Here is a 19440-nt window from a genome sequence, read left to right on the forward strand (position 1 = left end):
GTGTTGTTTCCTTGTTCCCCTATATGTGTTCATATATTCTCATCATTTAGCTCCCACATATAAATGAGAACATATGGTATTTAGTTTTCTGTTCCTGTGTTAGTTTGCTAACGATAATGGCCTCTAGCTCCATCCATGTCCCTGCAAAGGACACGATCTTGTTCTTTTTTATGGATGCATAGTATTACATGATGTATATGTATCACATTTTCTTTATCCAGTCTATCACTGATGAACTTAGATTCCATGTCTTTGCTATTGTGAATACTGCTACAGTGAATACACATGTACATCTGTCTTCATAATAGAATTATTTATATTCCTTTGGGAATATGCCCAGTAATAGGATTGCTGGGTCAAATGGTATTTCTGTCTTAGGTCTTTGCGTAATCACCACACTGTCTTCCATAATGGCTGAACTAATTTATACTCCCACCAACAGTGTATAAGTGTTCCTTTTTCTCTCTACTTGATTCTAAAGGGTGGCTCAGTTTCAGATCCACTGCTTTAGAGCTACCTTTGTGGAAAAAAATATCCTGCATGGGTGTTGAAAATAAAAAAAAACCCTGCTACATATACTTTTACCTTGAAAATAATCTGTAGGGAAGAGTGAGTTCTTAATTTCGTAACTTCAGCAGTTGGAAGAAATACAGGGGTGTCAAATTCTCTGGAAAATGTTTTGTTGTTGTTGTTGATCCATACTATGAAGATGACCCTCTTTAAATACAATTTTATCCCTAAGTTCATACATGCAATGTAAATCTCACTCCAATTTTTTGGAGATACATCAGAATCTTCTGATGTCATCCCCAAATTGCATCTTAATTATTCTAGAAAAGCTACACTTTTTCTGTGACTTCAAATGAAATGTTTAATGCTCTATACTGTACTTCAATCTTTTCAAAGCATTCACGAACTCCATGTGTGCTTTAATTATCTAAAAGCATTAGAGCCTGCACATTATGCAAATGAAGGACCATGGCTTCTAAACAAAGCCTTCTCTAAAGATCCTATGAAAATTTACACTCTGTATTTCTCTTTTAGCCACCCCATGTTACATAAATCCAGAGATAATTCAGCTTTAGAGGTAATTAAATCTACTCTTGCTTCTACATATAGTATGAGAAGCTTCTTTTCAGCCTGTGACTCAGACTCATTTTTCCCAGTACATATTTCTGTTCTGTGGAAGAAGATTGCAACCATCCTTCAAGACTGTGGGAAAACTATTTCATTCCTCACCTCAGAAGGAACAGCACATTTTGTTTATCCGCCTTCCCCTTTTTACTCTCCCTTCCTGAAAATTGGAACTCCTTACCCCACAGGCCTGTCATGCAGTTTTGTGCTTTTGACCCTTGTTAGAGCAATCACAGATTTATAAAACAAAACAGTAGATTCAGATGTTTTCCAATTAGCCAAACACATTTTTTTTTCCTGTGTTACTAACAGTCTATAACAATCAGAATTGATATTTTTTTTCCTGTGGCAATGGCTCCCAAATGATCTGCATTTTATAAGAATATCTAATAGTAACTAAAAGGCAAGGTTGTCCAAGTATGAGGTTAAAGAACATCCTTTCTTCTATTTCTGATTTTACCACCAACCTGTGTGGCCTGAAGCAAGTCATTTTTTACTTTGCCTTTTATCTCATTCTTTAAATAAGCATCATGGCACTAATTTATTTAGTCTCCAATTTATTGAATGTACGCATTACTGAAACCCTGGGAGCAGGTACCTAGTCAAATGGCAGATTGCAAATTATAGAAAATACAAGAACTGTAACTTAATACTAAATGAAGCCATCCACAGGCCTTAGGTAAATTCTGACCAAAAGGAGCTGAAAACCACCACCACTGCCAACTAAGCATCTAAGATTCAGGTGATGTATGTAACCCCAATGGGCATTACCCCTGCTTTTATCATTCTTACCAAGCACTATCCATGATTGTCTGGAACCTTTGAACACTTAAAGTGCAGAGCTTTTGGTGATCTGTAGGAAGGTGGCAAAGAATAACTCTCCTCCCTCTCCTGGTTATATTCTGTTAGAGGGTTACCAATGCTCAGCACACACTCCCAAGCTTCAGAGAGGTTTTACTTACTTTGCCTCTCTCTCCAGGGATATACTACAAATCTGTGAGGCTGAGAGAGGTTAGGGCAGAATGATAACCTCAGAAACATCTCTCTCGTTTAAGGCCTAAAGCAGTGCTTTCCGTGGATTAACAGCATTAGTATCACCTAAAAAATGGATAGAAGTGCGAATTCCTGGGTCCTATCTCAGACGTACTGAATTAGAAGTTCTGGGAATTGGACCCAACAATCTGAATTTTAACAACCTTCCAGGTGATTTTTATGCTTGATAAAGTTTGAGAATCATGGATATAAACACACCATTTAGTTCCTTCTAGACTTGAGATGACTCAGTTCTTGCACATTCAGGCTATTCCTCAGGAGGTTCTTGTTATAAATAGATTTGTCTGTCTCCAGTGGAAGACAAAAGGGACCCAAACATAAAAGAAGTGAAGTGAGGTTTTTTTTTGTTTGTTTGTTTGTTTTTGTTTGCTTGTTTTGTTTTTTTCAGGAGTCTGGCTCGGTTGCCCAGGCTGGAATGCTGTCTCATCATCTCAGCTCACAGCAGCCTCCAACTACCAGGTTCAAGCGATTCTCCTGCCTCAGACTCCCATCAAGCTGGGATTACAGGCATGCGCCCAGCAATTTTTTTGTATTTTTAGTAGAGACGGGGTTTTATTATGTTGTCCAGGCTGGTCTCCAACTCCTGACCTCAAGTGATCTGCCTGCCTTGGCCTCCCAAAGTGCTGGGATTACAGGTATGAGCTACCATGCCTGGCTGAAGTGAGTTATTTTTTAAAAAATGATTCCCCACTGTGAAAATATCCTTGTTCTTATTTTGAGGAAATATGACATTCTCAGAACTCAACTGCCTTAGAGAGAGGCTTTTGAATCAATCCCTACCTAATAATACATGGTAAAGAGGAATGAGAGGGAGCTGGGCTGCTGAGGAGCGGTGAGAAATCTTCCCCTGGTCATCTTCGGGCTCCTCCTCAATTACAGGTTGATGTCTCATCAACCCTGGATGCCAGCCCTCACGGATACCTTGGATGCATTGGATACCCCAGTGTGACCCAAAAGATATGCATGGGTAAAAAGGAATGGGGAAGTGAGAATAGCAAGAAGGAGAGAAAAAAAAAAATGAATAAAAGGGAAAGAGTAAGAAATTAAAAAGAGAAAGGACAAGAGTCCCCAAGCCTCCTCGCCTTTATGCCACCCTAGTTATTCAGAGTCATTCACAGGCTGCCTCAACCTCTTTGCAGAGGCAAAGAAGGCTGTGCTGGGATGATGCTTCTGGAAAAATGGAGTTTGAAAACGATCATTTCTCTAGCGTAAAAATGCCATGCACCTGCCATTTTCCTGCTAGACCCATCCCCCACTCCTCAAACCTTAGTACCCAAACACACAAAGAGCAGAAGAATAGAAGCTGCTAATAATTTCACAGCAGGAAAAGAGGGTATAATAGTGTAAACTGCCTTTAATCAAAACATACCTGATAAATATGTGTCACTTCTTTTCTGAAAAATTCGAAGGCTGAAAATTATCAGGTGAATGTCTCGTCTAACCCAATGTTTTTAAGTCAAGTCACCCCACCCATGACATAACTTAAGCCAATAATAAAAAACAATCAACACTCCCCTCCAAAAAAAGAAAAAAACCCACAAAAAAACACTCCAACAATTTGACAAGGGAATGTGCATTAGGTAGAAGCTTGTCAATACGTTTAGAAAGAATTAGAACATACCCATATAAGCCTTTTCGTGAAAACAATGAGAAAATTCTAAAATGCAAACATGAGGCACAATTTTCAAAAAGTTATTCTTAAATAAAAGACAAATTCTAAATATAACAATGGGATCCATATAGGTAATGTCACTGGGAACAAAGAGCGTCCTGTTTCTTCTTGCTATTTCAATTTCACAAACTAGGAAAGGAAGCAAGCACCATTTAGCTGGTCTTAATATACTTCACAAGTCTGATAATTTCGGAAAGAGAAATCTATGTGAGTTATAATTGTGTTCATTTATTCATTCAGCAAATATTTATCAAGCATCTGATTAATATCATGATTCTGGCTCTCTTCTGGGTTCTGGGGAAGGGAAAGGAGAAGGAGTTTGTGGATATTAAATTAGAGATACCTATTTTAGATATTATTTTGGAAATAATGAGTGGGCAGTTGAGTATATAGATCCAGAGTTCAAGGATAAGATTTGGGTTGAAGATATAAATTTGGGACTTCTCTGCACATCTTGATGTTCTTTAAAATTGTGGGATTGCATGGTATCACCTAGTGAATGACTGTAGATAAATAAGCATTCTGAGAACTGAGCCCATGCATACTTCAATCTTTTTATTTTTATTTATTTATTTTTTGAGATGGAGTCTCGCTCTGTCGCCCAGGCTGGAGTGCAGTGGCCGGTTCTCAGCTCACTGCAAGCTCCGCCTCCCAGGTTCACGCCATTCTCCTGGCTCAGCCTCCCGAGTAGCTGGGACTACAGGCGCCCGCCACCTCGCCCGGCTAGTTTTTTGTATTTTTTAGTAGAGACGGGGTTTCACCGTGTTCGCCAGGATGGTCTTGATCTCCTGACCTCGTGATCCGCCCGTCTCGGCCTCCCAAAGTGCTGGGATTACAGGCTTGAGCCACCGCGCCCGGCCTGCATACTTCAATCTTTAGTGATCAAGCTGATGAAGAACCAACAAAGGAGACCAATAAGGCATGCCCAGTAAGGCAGGAAAAAAGAGTGTGTCACAGGGGTCTGAGTTGTCAGTTATATGAAATGTAGTTGATTGATGAAGTAAGGTGACCCCTGAGAACTGACCATTGGATTTTAGCAACATGAAAGTTATTGGTAACCATGTGTTATGGACTGAATTAGGGTTTCCCAAAATTCATGTGCTGAGGCTCTAACCACCCAGTACCTCAGAATATAACTGCATTGTATATGCAGTCTTTGAAGAGGTAACTAACTTAAAATAGGTTCATTAGGGTGGCCCCTAATCCAATATGACTAGTATCCTTACAAAAAGAGGAAATTGGAACACAAACATGCACCCATATTTGAGAAACCCATCAAAAAAGATGGCCATCTGTAAGCCTAGGAGAGAGGCCTTAGAAGAAACCTATCCTGTTAATGTGTTGATTTTGGACTTTTTTAGCCTCCAGGGTGATGAGAAAATCAGTTTCTGTTTTTGAGCTACCCAGTCTGTGGTACTTTATAAGGCAGCCCTAGAAAACTAATACGTCATGTGAAAAGCTGTCTTGAAAGAATTGTGGTAATAGTAGTCTGATTGGTTCAAGAGAGAATATAAGGATAGGAAGTGGAAAAAAGTATAGGGAAACAGATATATTGATTTTTTCCTGGAAGGGAAAAGGAGTAAACTTTTTTGAAGATTAACAACAGCATATTTGTATATGATGGAAGTGATCTAGATCTAGTGTGGGGGGGGATTGATGATGCAAGGGGGACAAGGAGAGAGAGAGAGAGAGAGAGAGACTTTGACCTTGAGTAGGCAAGAGAAGGAGTTGGCCTTTGTTGTATAAAATCCTGTTCTTCCCCTAATAGCAAGAAAAAGATGTATACACATGGTGATAGCATGTGGAAGTTCTTTTCTTATTGTGCCTATTTTCTCTCTACCGTAGGAAGCGAGATCCCAGTGAAATTGAGGAAGGGATGAAACTTGAAGTGTTGAAAAGAGATTAATTTGTGTCATAGATATTCAGGGGTCAGAGATGCCTAGAGGGTTGTGTCTTGCAGAACTCTGGAGGGAGGCATTTACATAGACTAGTCAGCAAGGAAGTGGTGGCAGCTCTGCCTATGAACATGTGCTGGTCAGATTCCCTGCTGTTGGAAACTTGATTGACTAGTGCCCTCAGCTTCTGCCATCCTAGATTCACAAACACATTTGCACCAAAAGCCATGCTCCCCATGGACTGCTCTCACTTAGCGACTAAGCACAGAGTAGAAGGAGAATTAATGCAGGTCCATTCCTGGGAGATGGGGGACTCCTCCATTGTGTGAGTTTGGCTGTAGGACAATCTTATCAAGCCCTGGTGAAACTTTCTTAAAACTGTAGTTTAAGAATTTTTCTACCTACTCTTTTTCCTCCACTTCTCCTTTGTAGATGTCAGGTTTGCACCTTAGTCTGAATTCTATCTCTGCCTTTTATAGCTTCTTCTCCATTTTGTTTTGCATGACTTTCCCTAATAAACCTCTTGCACATCTAATACTGTTCTGATGTCTGCTTCTTGGAAGTCTGTACTTCCATGTAGTACCAGGAGTGGTCTAAAAAACAGGTGATAAGATGGGATTTAGGGTTTAGGACTTACTCATCCTATCAGGCAAAGAAGACCTCAATGTGAGTACTATTTGGTGCAGAAATAGTGTCTTACACAATTTTGTGGACTAGTTGCTAAAGATACTACAAGTGGTGGCCTGGGAAAATATCCCAGTTGAATGAACTGTCCATGCAGTTAGAATGATTCAGTCATTTCAAAGATACAGAAGGAACAATACCTACAAAGAGTTGGTTAGTTACTACTAAGTTGTAGATAAATAAAAAGATACTGAGGGCCATTGATAAGCAGTTGAAGGCTAAGTGTAAGAGGCATGTTTGGCAGCTTACAATGAGGCCCTTATCTCTTATAGTGAAAGAACAAAGAGTAGACATAACTGAGCAATGAAAAGAAATTTTGATAGCTAGTGGTGTTGCTGAGACTCTGAGCCATTTAAATATCTGACCAAGGCAGGTCTATTAGTATAAAGTCAGGACCCTTGTTGAAAAACCTGGGATACTTAAACATAGGATAGAAGATATCTGAATGTCTGCTTCTGAAAATTTTGGCTATACAAACACGACTGAACACTCAGAAATTTCAAAGGTATTCCACCTGTAAGAGCTGGCTCATCTTCCATGCTAAAAGATGCTACAGAATACTCTTCCTAAAAAGCAACAAATGCAGCCCACAGCAGCTGCCCCATCTCCTCCCCTGGGTGGCAGGCTGATAACAAAGGTTAAATCCCAGCAAGATCTAGATGCAGACATGACAGGCCTGATAAAAAAGAAAAGGGATCAATCATGAAAGAAACTACATAAATTAGTTAGATGGATTAATAGCAGATTAGGTCATGGATGAAAAGATTAATAAACTTGAGGAAATAACAATGGAAACTATCCAAAATAAGACTCAGAGTAAATAAGAGCTGAGAAAAAAGAGAACAAAACTGTAGAGCAAATTCAAGTAGTGTAATATATGTATTATTGGAGTACTTGAAGGAGATAAGATGAGGGGAAGGAACAGAAAATGAATTTAAGCTATTTTAAAAAATAATTATCTATTCAGTTGGTAAATGAATAAATAAATTGTGGTACATCTATACAATGAAATATTATTCAGTACTAAAAAGAAATGAGCTATCAAGCCAAAAAAGACCTGAGGAAGCCCTAAATGCATATTTCTATGTGAAGGAAACCAATCTGAAAAGGCTATACACTGTGATTCCAACTATATGACCTTTTGGAAAAGGAAAACTATAGAGACAATGAAGAGACCTGTGGGTACCAGGGGCTAGAGAGCACAGAAGATTTTTAGGGCAGTGAAACTGTTACGTATGATACTATAATGCTAGATATATGTTATTATGCATTTGTTAAAACCCATAGGACGTGCAATGTCAAGAGCGAATCTAATGTAACCTATGGATTTGGGGTAATAATCATGTTTTAATGTAAATTAATGAATTGTAACAAATGTATTGCTCTGGTGGAGGATGTTGACAATGGGGAAGGCTGTGCATGTTTGGGGACAGGAAGTATAAGAGAACTCTAATTTCTGTTAAATTTTCCTGTGAAACTAAAACTGCTCTAAAACATAAAATCCACTTAAAATAATAGTAGAAAAAATTTACAAATTTTGTGAAAATTATCAACTCATGGGTCTAAGAAGCACAATGAACCTTAAACACAGAAACATGAAGATAATTATACCAAAGCATAATCAAATTTCTTAACATCAGTGATAAAGGGAAACTCTTAAAACTAGCCAGAGAAAAAGGGTACATTAAGTATAGACGAGAAAAAGAAAGGAATGACAAAGTTTCCTGGTAGGAAACAATGGAATGCCTGATCCACATGTACAGAATCTTGTAGAGCACAGATTTAAATTAAGTGGGAGGTTGCACATCACAACAAAGGTGGTATAGAAATGGACCCATGACCATGGGATCCACTGATCACATATCACAACATCTAGAAAAAATATACTTCTAAAGATAGAGTGGCAGAATCAGCTCAAGAGGCAAGAATTTAAAAGGATGGAATGCCATCCTTTGGGATGTAGTATATACATGAACTTAGAGACGTATCTATGGCATAATTGCACAAATAGGAAGAATATATGGATCTGGGAGCCAAAGTAGGAGTGATCTCACTTAATATTCCCAAAAATCTGCTGGAGAGTATTTGCTTCATATACCTGCAACTCTGGGTTCTTCAGGGTTGGAGGGCCGAATCCCAATAAGGGCATGTTTTTGCAAAGGGACTGATCAGGGTCCCATTGAACTATAATATATAGCTACCACTAGGGCACTTTACACTGCTTGTGCTGAGAACCAGCAGCTGAGGCATCGTCATCATGGCCAGAGTAATTGGCTCTGATAATCAGGAGGCTGTAAGGCTGAATTTACACTGTGTGGCAGGAGGGAATACATATAGAATCTCAGTTGCAGGTTAGAGATTACAACTGTAATTAAAAGTCTAAAATGTGTATAGATGCTAGCATAATAGAAATAAGAAAATACGTCAAATACGTATGGTTACTTAAATCTTTTTTGAGTAATTTAGGGGAGGAACAGGAGATTATTTAGTCAACTTACTAAGGAAAGACATTGTCAGCAAAAATAAAATGTTCAGTTAACCATAGTCTTAAGTCTTATATCAATCAAAGGAAGAATAAGGGAATAACTTCCTATTAATTATCACTTAGTTCTACTTGTCTAGAGAATACTTGTTTGTTGACATACCACTAATAACTGTTGTATGAAATGAGATCTATTTCTGACAGATGAGCTTTCTTTTTTTATGTTTTTAGACATGCTATTCTTTCCCCTTGTTGTAGCCTTGAGTGGAATGAGCTTAAGATATGGAAGACTTTATGTTTTATTCTGGGATTCTCTGAATATTTAACAATTCTTTTTTAATATTAAAGAGAAATAATGATTAAGATGCCACATGAGTTTTGATATTTGCCAACCTTGAGAAAAAAATATATTTTCTCAGTTTTCTCCCCAACTTAGATATGATCATTTGATGGATTAGGGTGTTTCCTATTTTGTGGAAAAATCTTGCCATATTAGGTTTTATAGTCATTTTCTCTAGGCTATTTTTATATAAGTGCTTGCCTACCTCATTATCACAACTTAAAGATTTAAGAACAAAGCACACATTTAATATTTTATACACTCAGTGCAGAACCATTATTCAGCCTATCCAGTCATGATTAGTCATTGTCCATTTGACTTGCCTGGAAGAGACAGAAATCTTTATTACTCTGTGTAAATAAAATATCACATCAAAAATAAAATCTAACAAAAGGAATGCTTTACTATGTGCCAGCGACTCTTTTAATTACTTTGTAAGTATTTTCACTTAACTTTCAAATCATCTTATGAGATAGGTACTGTCATTAACTCTATGTTACCGATGAGGAACCTGCTGCACAGCTACTACAGGTGGGGGGATTCAGGCTCAGAGCCTCTGCTCTTTCCTATTGTAGCCTATGACCCACAAGTATTAAGAATATGATGCAAGAACTGTGCGGACCAGACCTGGCAGCCTTGCTCAGTTCAGCATAGCGGAGAGGATCGGAGCGGATCGCAGCGGATCGGAGCACACCTGAGCACACCGGAGCAGGCTCATCGAGAGGGTGCTGCGAGACCATGGAGAACGGATACACATATGAAGACTATAAGAACACTGCAGAATGGCTTCTGTCTCACACTAAGCACCGACCTCAAGTTGCAATAATCTGTGGTTCTGGATTAGGAGGTCTGACTGATAAATTAACTCAGGCCCAGATCTTTGACTACAGTGAAATCCCCAACTTTCCCCGAAGTACAGTGCCAGGTCATGTTGGCCGACTGTTGTTTGGGTTCCTGAATGGCAGAGCCTGTGTGATAATGCAGGGCAGGTTCCATATGTATGAAGGGTACTCACTCTGGAAGGTGACATTCCCAGTGAGGGTTTTCCACCTTCTGGGTGTGGACACCTTGGTGGTCACCAATGCAGCAGGAGGGCTGAACCCCAAGTTTGAGGTTGGAGATATCATGCTGATCCGTGACCATATCAACCTACCTGGTTTCAGTGGTCAGAACCCTCTCAGAGGGCCCAATGATGAAAGGTTTGGAGTTCGTTTCCCTGCCATGTCTGATGCCTATGACCGGACTATGACGCAGAGGGCTCTCAGTATGTGGAAACAAATGGGGGAGCAAAGTGAGCTACAGGAAGGCACCTATGTGATGCTGGCAGGCCCCAGCTTTGAGACTGTGCCAGAATCTCGTCTGCTGCAGAAGCTGGAAGCAGATGCTGTTGGCATGAGTACAGTACCAGAAGTTATCCTTGCACGGCACTGTGGACTTCAAGTCTTCGGCTTCTCACTCATCACCAACAAGGTCATCATGGATTATGAAAGCCTGGAGAAGGCCAACCACGAAGAAGTATTAGCAGCTGGCAAACAAGCTGCACAGAAATTGGAACAGTTGGTCTCCATTCTTATGGCCAGCATTCCACTCCCTGACAAAGCCAGTTGACCTGCCCTGGAGTGGTCTGGCATCTCTCACGCAAGATCCAAGTAGCTGCTACCTTCTTTGACCCCTTGCTGGAGTCACGTGCCTCTGTCCTTAGGTTGTAGCAGAAAGGAAAAGATTTCTATCCTTCACCTTTCCCACTTTCTTCCAGTAGACCTTCTAGTGCCAGATCCTCTTCTCACAGCTGGGATCACAGGTGTGAGCATAGTAAGACGTTGGCGCTACAAAATAAAGCTGTTCTCATTTCTGTTCTTTCTTATACAAGAGCTGGAGCCCATGCCCTACCACACATCTGTGGAGGTGCCCAGGATTTGACTTGGGCCTTAGAACTTTGCACAGCAGCTGCTACTAGCTTTTTGAGATAATACATTCCTAGGGGCTCTGTTCTGCCTTATCTAAATCACCAGAGACCAAACAAGGACTAACCCAATACCTCTTGGACTTTATTTAATGTCATAATGTTGTCAGAATAAAGAGAAAGATGAAATAGTTTCATGTTTTGTGTAACTTGGGATGAGGCTGAGGCATAGGACAAGATTGACATGAAAGGATGTGAGACCACATGTCTTGTGTGACTATCTGCTTCTCAGACAAGTAATTAGGAACTGAGATGAGGTAGTATGTGAGTGTAGCAAAGGATGAAGAAGGGCAAAATGATGAAAGGTGGGAAAGAGGTTATGAGATGGTGAGGAAAAGTTAACTTCTGGCGCTTGATGGCCACATCCACCAGGCTAGTCCTTCCTCTCTCCCTTGCCTTCTGATTGTTTCATTTCCTGTCTATTTGATCATAGCTGAATCAGTTCACTGATTAGCCTCTTCCTTAGTTCCCGCTTCCTTACCAAAGCCCTAATTATATTTCCTCTTGTTTGCCTTTTCTCTCCTACTCTTCTCCAACGTCCGTAACCACACTCTCCATTCACTCCATTCTGACAAGGCAGTGGCAAACGCCTCTCTGCTCTCAGCCTCTCTGTTGTTCATTGGATTGCTGCCAGCCCTAGGCAAACCTGTGAAGTTGATTCACACTCTGCTTCTCTTTGAGTGTCTGCTTCTGTCCTTCCACTTCCTTTCTGTGCTCCAGTCTTTCTCTTCACTTGGTCAGAACCTCCCTGTGATACTGTATCCAGGCATTTCCCCCTTGTTGGCTCACTGCACTATTATCTTTGCTTATCAACTTGCATTCAGCTGGCTGGCATGTTTCAAAACCACACTGCCCTCCCAGGCCTGTGTGCCTTTTGAGAAAGACCAGTCTGGATGAGCCTCTAGTAGTGACAACATTTTAGTTGTTAGTGGTATAATAAGGAAGAGATACTTTGCACAGGCTGCTTTGGAGAACTTTCAAATTATCCTTTGTTTGGTTAACTGACCTACTTAACTGCCCAACACAAAGAAAAAGCATCTTGGAGTGGCTCTGTCTCTTCTTTTGATACAGGGTCTCACTCTGTCACCCAGGCTGCAGTGCGGTGGTGTGATCTCAGTTCACTGCAACCTCTGTCACTCAGGCTTAAGTGATCCTCTCACCTCAGCCTCCTGAGTAGCTGGGACCACAGGTGCATGCCACCACATCTGGCTAATTTTTGTATTTTTTGGTAGAAATGGAGTTTCGTCATGTTGCTGAGGCTGGTCTCAAACTCCTGGCTTCAAGCAGTCCTCCTGCTTTGGCCTACCAAGGTGCTAGGATTATAGGAGTGAGCCATCCTCCTGGCCTTGCCCTACAATCTTAAGATTCATTTACAAGGTCACTGTTGTATAACGCTTGTACAAAATGAGTACAAAGTCACATGTGGGAGCTCAAAGGAGGGACTGATTGTATACACCCAACAGTGAGAATTGGGTAGATTAGGGAAAGTTTTTTTTTTTCTTTTTTTCTTTTGCTTAAAGTGATGGATACTTAGGTAAAGTTTTATAGAAAACTTTAAGCCTAGTCTTGAAGGATGAAGCAGGGGAAGAGGATTTCACATCAGGGTGAGCCAAAGCAGAGCTGCAAAAAGTACTAGGCATGTTCATGAGTCATTGTCACAACTGGTGTGACTAGATCAGGACATGAAAGGCTCTAGTGAGACAGGCAGAAAGGTAATTGGTTTGAGGAGAGCTGCATTTGGTACTTGGCTTTCCTACCCCAATCTGTCTCTTGGCCAGACTGACCAGGAATCAGAATGGGGCCATCTGAAAAATATGTCCTAGAGATAATTGAGTGGAATGTTTAAGAGCATTGTAAGCTTTTTAGATTTAGTAAGTAGATTTACTAAATTCGTTTTTATATGAAGACATAATATATTTAGTCTCTTTTGTTTTATTTTTGAGACGGAGTCTCACTGTGTCGCCCAGGCTGGAGTGCAGTGGCGCAATCTTGGCTCGCTGCAAACTCTGCTTTCCGGATTCATGCCATTCTCCTGCCTCAGCCTCCCAAGTAGCTGGGACTACAGGTGCCTGCCACCATGCCCGGCTAATTTTTTGTATTTTTTAAGTAGAGACGGGGTTTCACTGTGTTGGCCAGGATGGTCATGATCTCCTGACCTCCTCATGATCCGCCTGCCTCAGCCTCCCAAAGAGCTGGGATTACAGGCGTGGGCCGCCGCGCCCAGCCTATTCAGTTTCTTTTTTAAAAATAGCTGTATTGAGATAAAATTTACATACCCTAGAATTCACCCATTTAAGGTGTGCAATTCAATGGTCTTTCATGTATTCATAAATAAGCACAATTATTACCAGTTATTTTGAGATCATTTCATCACTTCAAAGGGAAACCTTATCTGCTTCCCCATAGCCCCAAACAACCATGGATCTACCTTCTGTGTCTGTAGATTTAACTATGTTGGACTTTCACACTAATGAAATTAGACTTTTGTGGCTAGCTTCTTTCACTTCGCATAATGTTTTCAAGATTCGTCCAAGTTGTAGCATGTATCAGTACTTAATTCCTTTTTGTTACCAAGTAATATTCTATGGCATGGATACACCACATTTTGTTTATCAAGTGTCTGATTTTAAAAAGCCAACCAGTCCAGCCAAAGCTGAATGTATCAGTTTAGGGTTGTAGGCTACCAGCACACAGTGAAGGGAAGTAGGTGTGGGAGGGCTTCCCAGAGAAAAGACATTCTTGAAAAAAACTGGTGACGATACCATTCGTTTCTGGAGGGGCCTGCAGAATGCCTGCAAAATAGATTGATTTTACTGAATCTCATGGTAGATGTCCAAAACACATTGAAGTCAGACTTGTTTGCTTGACCCTATCATGATCATCTTTATTAGCATCAATAAGTATTCATTAATCATGTATTAATGTAGAGAATATTGTCCTAAAAACCAAAATGTAAGTTGGTATAAGATGAAGTGCCTGTAGTCTAGATGTGAGATAAGATGTATGCATGAAAAAGAAATAACTAGGCTGAGTTATTTGAGTCCCTTACAGCTGCTAAAGACTATTACTAGTCTCTTCAAATGTTATATTGTCATTGTTTAGAATCAGCTTTTTTGACTGAACTGAGGAAGAGGGCCTAATTTTTTAAAAAAGGAATACAGTAATGTGTGAAAAGTAGTGTATGCTAAGTGTCGCTGATGGTATGTGCTACAGAATTCAGAGAAGAGGACCATCACCGGAGCTGGGGAGTAGGAAAGGATTGACGAGACATTATTTAGGCCTTACAGAAATGCCAGGCATGGTGGCTCATGCCTATAATCACATATACTAGGTGGGAGATTTACTTGAGCACAGGAGTTTGAAGCTGGAGTGGGCTTTATGATTGTGGCACTGCACTCTAAGTGAGAGAGTAAGACTCCATCTTTGAAAAAAAAAAAAGGTAGGTTAAGAGGACATAGCAGAGAGCATTACATACAGATGAATCCAGGAATGTTTAATCATTTAACAAATTGAAATAGTTNAGGGGCTCTGTTCTGCCTTATCTAAATCACCAGAGACCAAACAAGGACTAACCCAATACCTCTTGGACTTTATTTAATGTCATAATGTTGTCAGAATAAAGAGAAAGATGAAAAAAAAAAAAAGAATATGATGCAAGTTATTGAAATTATTGAAATACCCATTCTTCTGCCAAAAATCCTTTTTAAAAGTGTGAGCTGTAACAAAAAGAAGCATAAAAATAAGTCTCTAAAATGTGAAATATTTTTTATTGATTTTAGACTGTAAATCTAAGAGTTTCTGTGTAGTTTCATTAGAAAATATACATGGTGAAAATAAAAAAAAATTGCTTTTTATTATGTTAGTAAAAGCAAAGACTTTGTATAACATCTAATAAAATTCTGAAGAAAAGATTTCCCACCTGTAATTTGCAATCTTTCATTTGCTTGTAAATACTACAATATTTCTATCAACAGATCATATAGTCCTTGGAGACTATATCAAACTAGTAACATATTTTGACTATCAGTTAGTATAAACTTTCACTTGTTTTGTATTCTCTCCTTTTTTTCATATATGTATATATGGATATTTGAAATTTAATCTCTTATACCTACCTTTAATCTCCTCCTGGAGAAAGATATTGGGTGCAAAAAGATACAAATTAATTTAAATATTATCATATGTATGTGATTCAATCAAATTATGTTAAAACATACAGCATGACAGTTTCAATGTCCGTTTCCGGGTTTTCATGATTGATCTGTTATTTTGGGTATGATTCATCAGCTTATTTTTTTTATTTGCATCTAGGTAAACAGGAGAAAGTACCCTCCTACCCAATGAGGAGTAAGGATGCATAGCTTAGATGAAATAGCTGGTCACTTAATAGTTTATAAATGAAATTTTATTCCCACGGCAGCATGAACTGGGTTTCTGAGGAATCACTATCCAGACCAGGATCTCCAGGTTCCTGCCTGACCCACACTGTCCTCCTTTAAGATACTCCACAACTCAAGTCAAAGTGAGAAAAAAAGGAAACAGAGAGTGACTGTGAAGGCTGTGCTTTTATTTATTTTTTTTAGTAAACTTTTATTTTAGGTTCAGGGGTGCATGTGCAGGTTTGGTGTATAGGTAAATTGCATGTCATGGGGGTTTGTTGTACAGATTATTTTACCACCCAGGTAACACGCATAGTACCTGATACGCAGTTTTTCAATCCTCAGCTTTTTCCCTCTCTTCACCCACAGGTAGGCCCTAGTGTCTGTTGTTCCCTTCTTTGTGTCCATATGTACTGGATGTTTAGCTCCCACTTATAAGTGAGAACATGTGGTATTTGATTTTTTGTTCCTGTGTTAGTTCACTTAGGATAATGGCCTCCAGCTCCGTCCATGTTACTGCAAAGGACATGATCTCATTCTTTTTTATGACTGCATAGTATTCCAAGAGGTGTATGTTCCACATTTTCTTTATTCAGTTGATGGACATTTAGATTGATTCCATGTCTTTGCTATTGTAAATAGTGCTGTGATAAACATACACATGCACGTGTCTTTATGGTAGAACAACTTATATTCTTTCGGCTATATACCCCTAAATGGGATTTCTGGGTGGAATGGTAATTCTGCTTTAAGTTCTCTGAGAAATCACCAAACTGCTTTCCACAATGACTGAACTAATTTGCATCCCACCAGCAGCATACAAGCGTACCCTTTTCTCCACAACCTTGCCAGCATCTGTTATTTTTTTTCTTTTTTTTTTTTTGAGACGGAATCTCTCTCTGTCGCCCAGGCTGGAGTGCAGTGGCGCCATCTCGGCTCACTACAAGCTCTGCCTCCCGGGTTCACACCATTCTCCTGCCTCAGCCTCCTGAGTAGCTGGAACTACAGGCGCCTGCCACCATGCCTGGCTAATTTTTGTATTTTTAGTAAAGATGGGGTTTCACCGTGTTAGCCAGGATGGTGTCGATCTCCTGACCATGTGATCCACCTGCCTCGGCCTCCCAAAGTGCTGGGATTACAGACGTGAGCCAGCGCGCCCAACCCATTTTTAGACTTTTTAATGATAGCCATACTGACTGGTGTGAAAGGGTATCTCATTGTGGTTTTGATTTGCATTTCTCTAATGATAGTGATGTTGAGCATTTTTTCATATGCTTCTTGGCCATGCATATGTCTATGTGTCTTCTCTTTTAAGAAGTATCTGTTCATGTCCTTTACCCATTTTTAATTTGCTTTTTTGTTTGCTTGTTGATTTAAGTTCCTTATAGATTCTGGTTATTAGACCTTTGTTGGATGCAGATTTTTTCTCCCATTCTATGGGTTGTCTGTTTACTTGGCTGATAATGTGGTTTGCTGTGCAGAAGCTCTTTAGCTTCATTCTGTTCCATTTGGTCAATATTTGTTTTTGTTGCAATTGCTTTTGGCATCTTTGTCATGAAATCTTTTCCAGGTCCTTTGTCCAGAATGATATTGCCTAGGTTATCTTCCAGAATTTTTTATAGTTTTAGGTTTCACTTTTAATCCATTTTGAGTTGATTTTTGTATATGATGTAAAGAAGGGGTCCAGTTTCAATCTTCTGCATATGGCTAACCAGTTATGCCAGTACCATTTATTAAATGGGGAGGCCTTTCCCCATCGCTTGTTTTTGCCAACTATGTCAAAGATCAGATGGTTGTAGGTATGTGGCATCGTTTCTCAGCTCTCTATTCTGTTCTGTTTGTCTATATGTCTGTTTTTGTATCAGTACCATGGTGTTCTAGTTCCAGTAGGCTTTTAGTACAGTTTGAAGCCTAGTAACCCGATGCCTCCAGGTTTGTTCTTTTTGCTTAATATTACCTTGACTAGTTGAGCTAAGACTGAGCATTTCTAACTTGGGGATTTTTTTTTTTTTGATTAAATATTTTAAAGACGGTCTTTCTTGGAAAAGAGGGAAATAGAACAGGAGGAATGAAAGATCTTTAGGTTAGTAATACAGTATTTGATATGAAGAAAAGCATGTACACCTTTTATGTAGCGGCAGTTTTACTTTCAGAATCACTTAACTTTGCTTTATTAGGTAAGCCAGTTGAGATAATAAGAAAAAGCTATCCATTAGTATTGGAGTTTTTCAAAGTTTCTTATTATGGTAAACTATACGTAACATAAAATTTGCCACATTATCCATTTAAAGTGTACAGTTCAGTGGTATTAAGTAAATTTATAATGTTGTGCAACCATCACCACCATCCATCTCTCTGTAACTCTTTCCAGCTTGTAAAACTGAAACTTTGTACCCATTAAACAATAACTCCCCATTCCTTTCTCCCCCAGCCCCCTGACAGTCACCATTCTATTTTCTATCTCTAAATTTTAAATACTCTATCTCATGTAAGTGAGAGTAATATTTGTGTTTTTGTGACTGGCTTATTTCACTTAGCATAATGTCCTCAAGGTTCATTTATGTTGGAGCATATGTCAAAATTTACTTCCTATTTTAAAACTGAAAAATATCTCATTGTTTATATATTTTTTGCTTCTTCATTCCTCAGTCAGTGGATACTTGGGTTACTTTCATGTTTTAGCTATTGTAAATAAACCTTCTATCAAGCTGGTGTACAATATCTCTGCAATCCTGCTTTCAGATCCTTTGGGTATATACCTCGAAGTGGAATTGCTGGATTATATGGTAATTCTATTTGTAATTTTTTAAGAAACTGCCATACTGTTTTCCACAGTGGCGTATTTTAAATTCCCACCAACAGTGCACAAGGGTTTCAGTTTTTCCACATCCTTTCCAACACTTGCTATTTTTTTCAGTTTTTAAAAATAGTAGCAATACTAATTGGTGTAAGGTGGTATCTCATTATAGTTTTGATTTGCATTTTCCTAATGATTAGTGGTATTGAGCACATTTTCATGTACTTATTGGTCATTTGAATATCTTCTTTACAGAAATGTCTATTTAGGTTCTTTGCCCATTTTTTAAAATTATACTTTAAGTTCTAGGGTACATATGCACAATGTGCAGATTTGTTACATATGTATACATGTGCCATGTTGTTTTGCTGCACCCATTAACTCGTCATTTACATTAGATATTTCTCTTAATGCTATCCCTCCCCCATCCCCCTACCCCACAACAAGTTCCGGTGTGTGATGTTCCCTGCCCTGTGTCCAAGTGTTCTCGTTGTTCAATTCCCACCTATGAGTGAGAACATGCAATGTTTGGTTTTCTTTCCTTATGATACTTTGCTCAGAATGATGGTTTCCAGCTTCATCCATGTCCCTACAAAGGACATGAATTCATCCTTTTTTATGGCTGCATAGTATTCCATGGTGTATATGTGCCACATTTGCTTAATCCAGTCTATTATTAATGGACATTTGGGTTGGTTCCAAGTCTTTGCTATTGTGAATAGTGCCACAATAAACATATGTGTGCATGTGTGTTTATAGTCACATGATTTATAATCCTTTGGGATTGCTGGGTCAAACGGTATTTCTAGTTTCTAGTTGGAGAATTGCTACACTGTCTTCTACAATGGTTGAACTAGTTTACACTCCCACCAACAGTGTAAAAGCATTCCAGTTTCTCCATATCCTCTTTAGCACCTGTTGTTCCCTGACTTTTTAATGATCGCCATTCTAACTGGTGTGAGATGGTATCTCATTGTGGTTTTGATTTGCATTTCTCTGATGACTAGTGTTGATGAGCATTTTTTCATGTGTCTGTTGGCT

The 19440-nt window shown here is 39.3% G+C and overlaps 1 pseudogene across 1 annotated transcript; it reads left to right on the plus strand.

Moving 5' to 3' along the window:
- The first annotated feature begins 9875 nt into the window (after nucleotides 1–9875).
- LOC108516711 (purine nucleoside phosphorylase pseudogene) lies at nucleotides 9876–11354 on the plus strand (annotated as a pseudogene). Its single transcript, XR_001881914.1, has one exon. The product of XR_001881914.1 is annotated as a purine nucleoside phosphorylase pseudogene (transcript).
- Nucleotides 11355–19440: the final 8086 nt, after the last annotated feature.

The sequence above is a fragment of the Rhinopithecus bieti genome, unplaced genomic scaffold (assembly GCF_001698545.2).
Source record: "Rhinopithecus bieti isolate Rb0 unplaced genomic scaffold, ASM169854v2 scaffold_36410, whole genome shotgun sequence".
Classification (NCBI taxonomy): domain Eukaryota; kingdom Metazoa; phylum Chordata; class Mammalia; order Primates; family Cercopithecidae; genus Rhinopithecus; species Rhinopithecus bieti.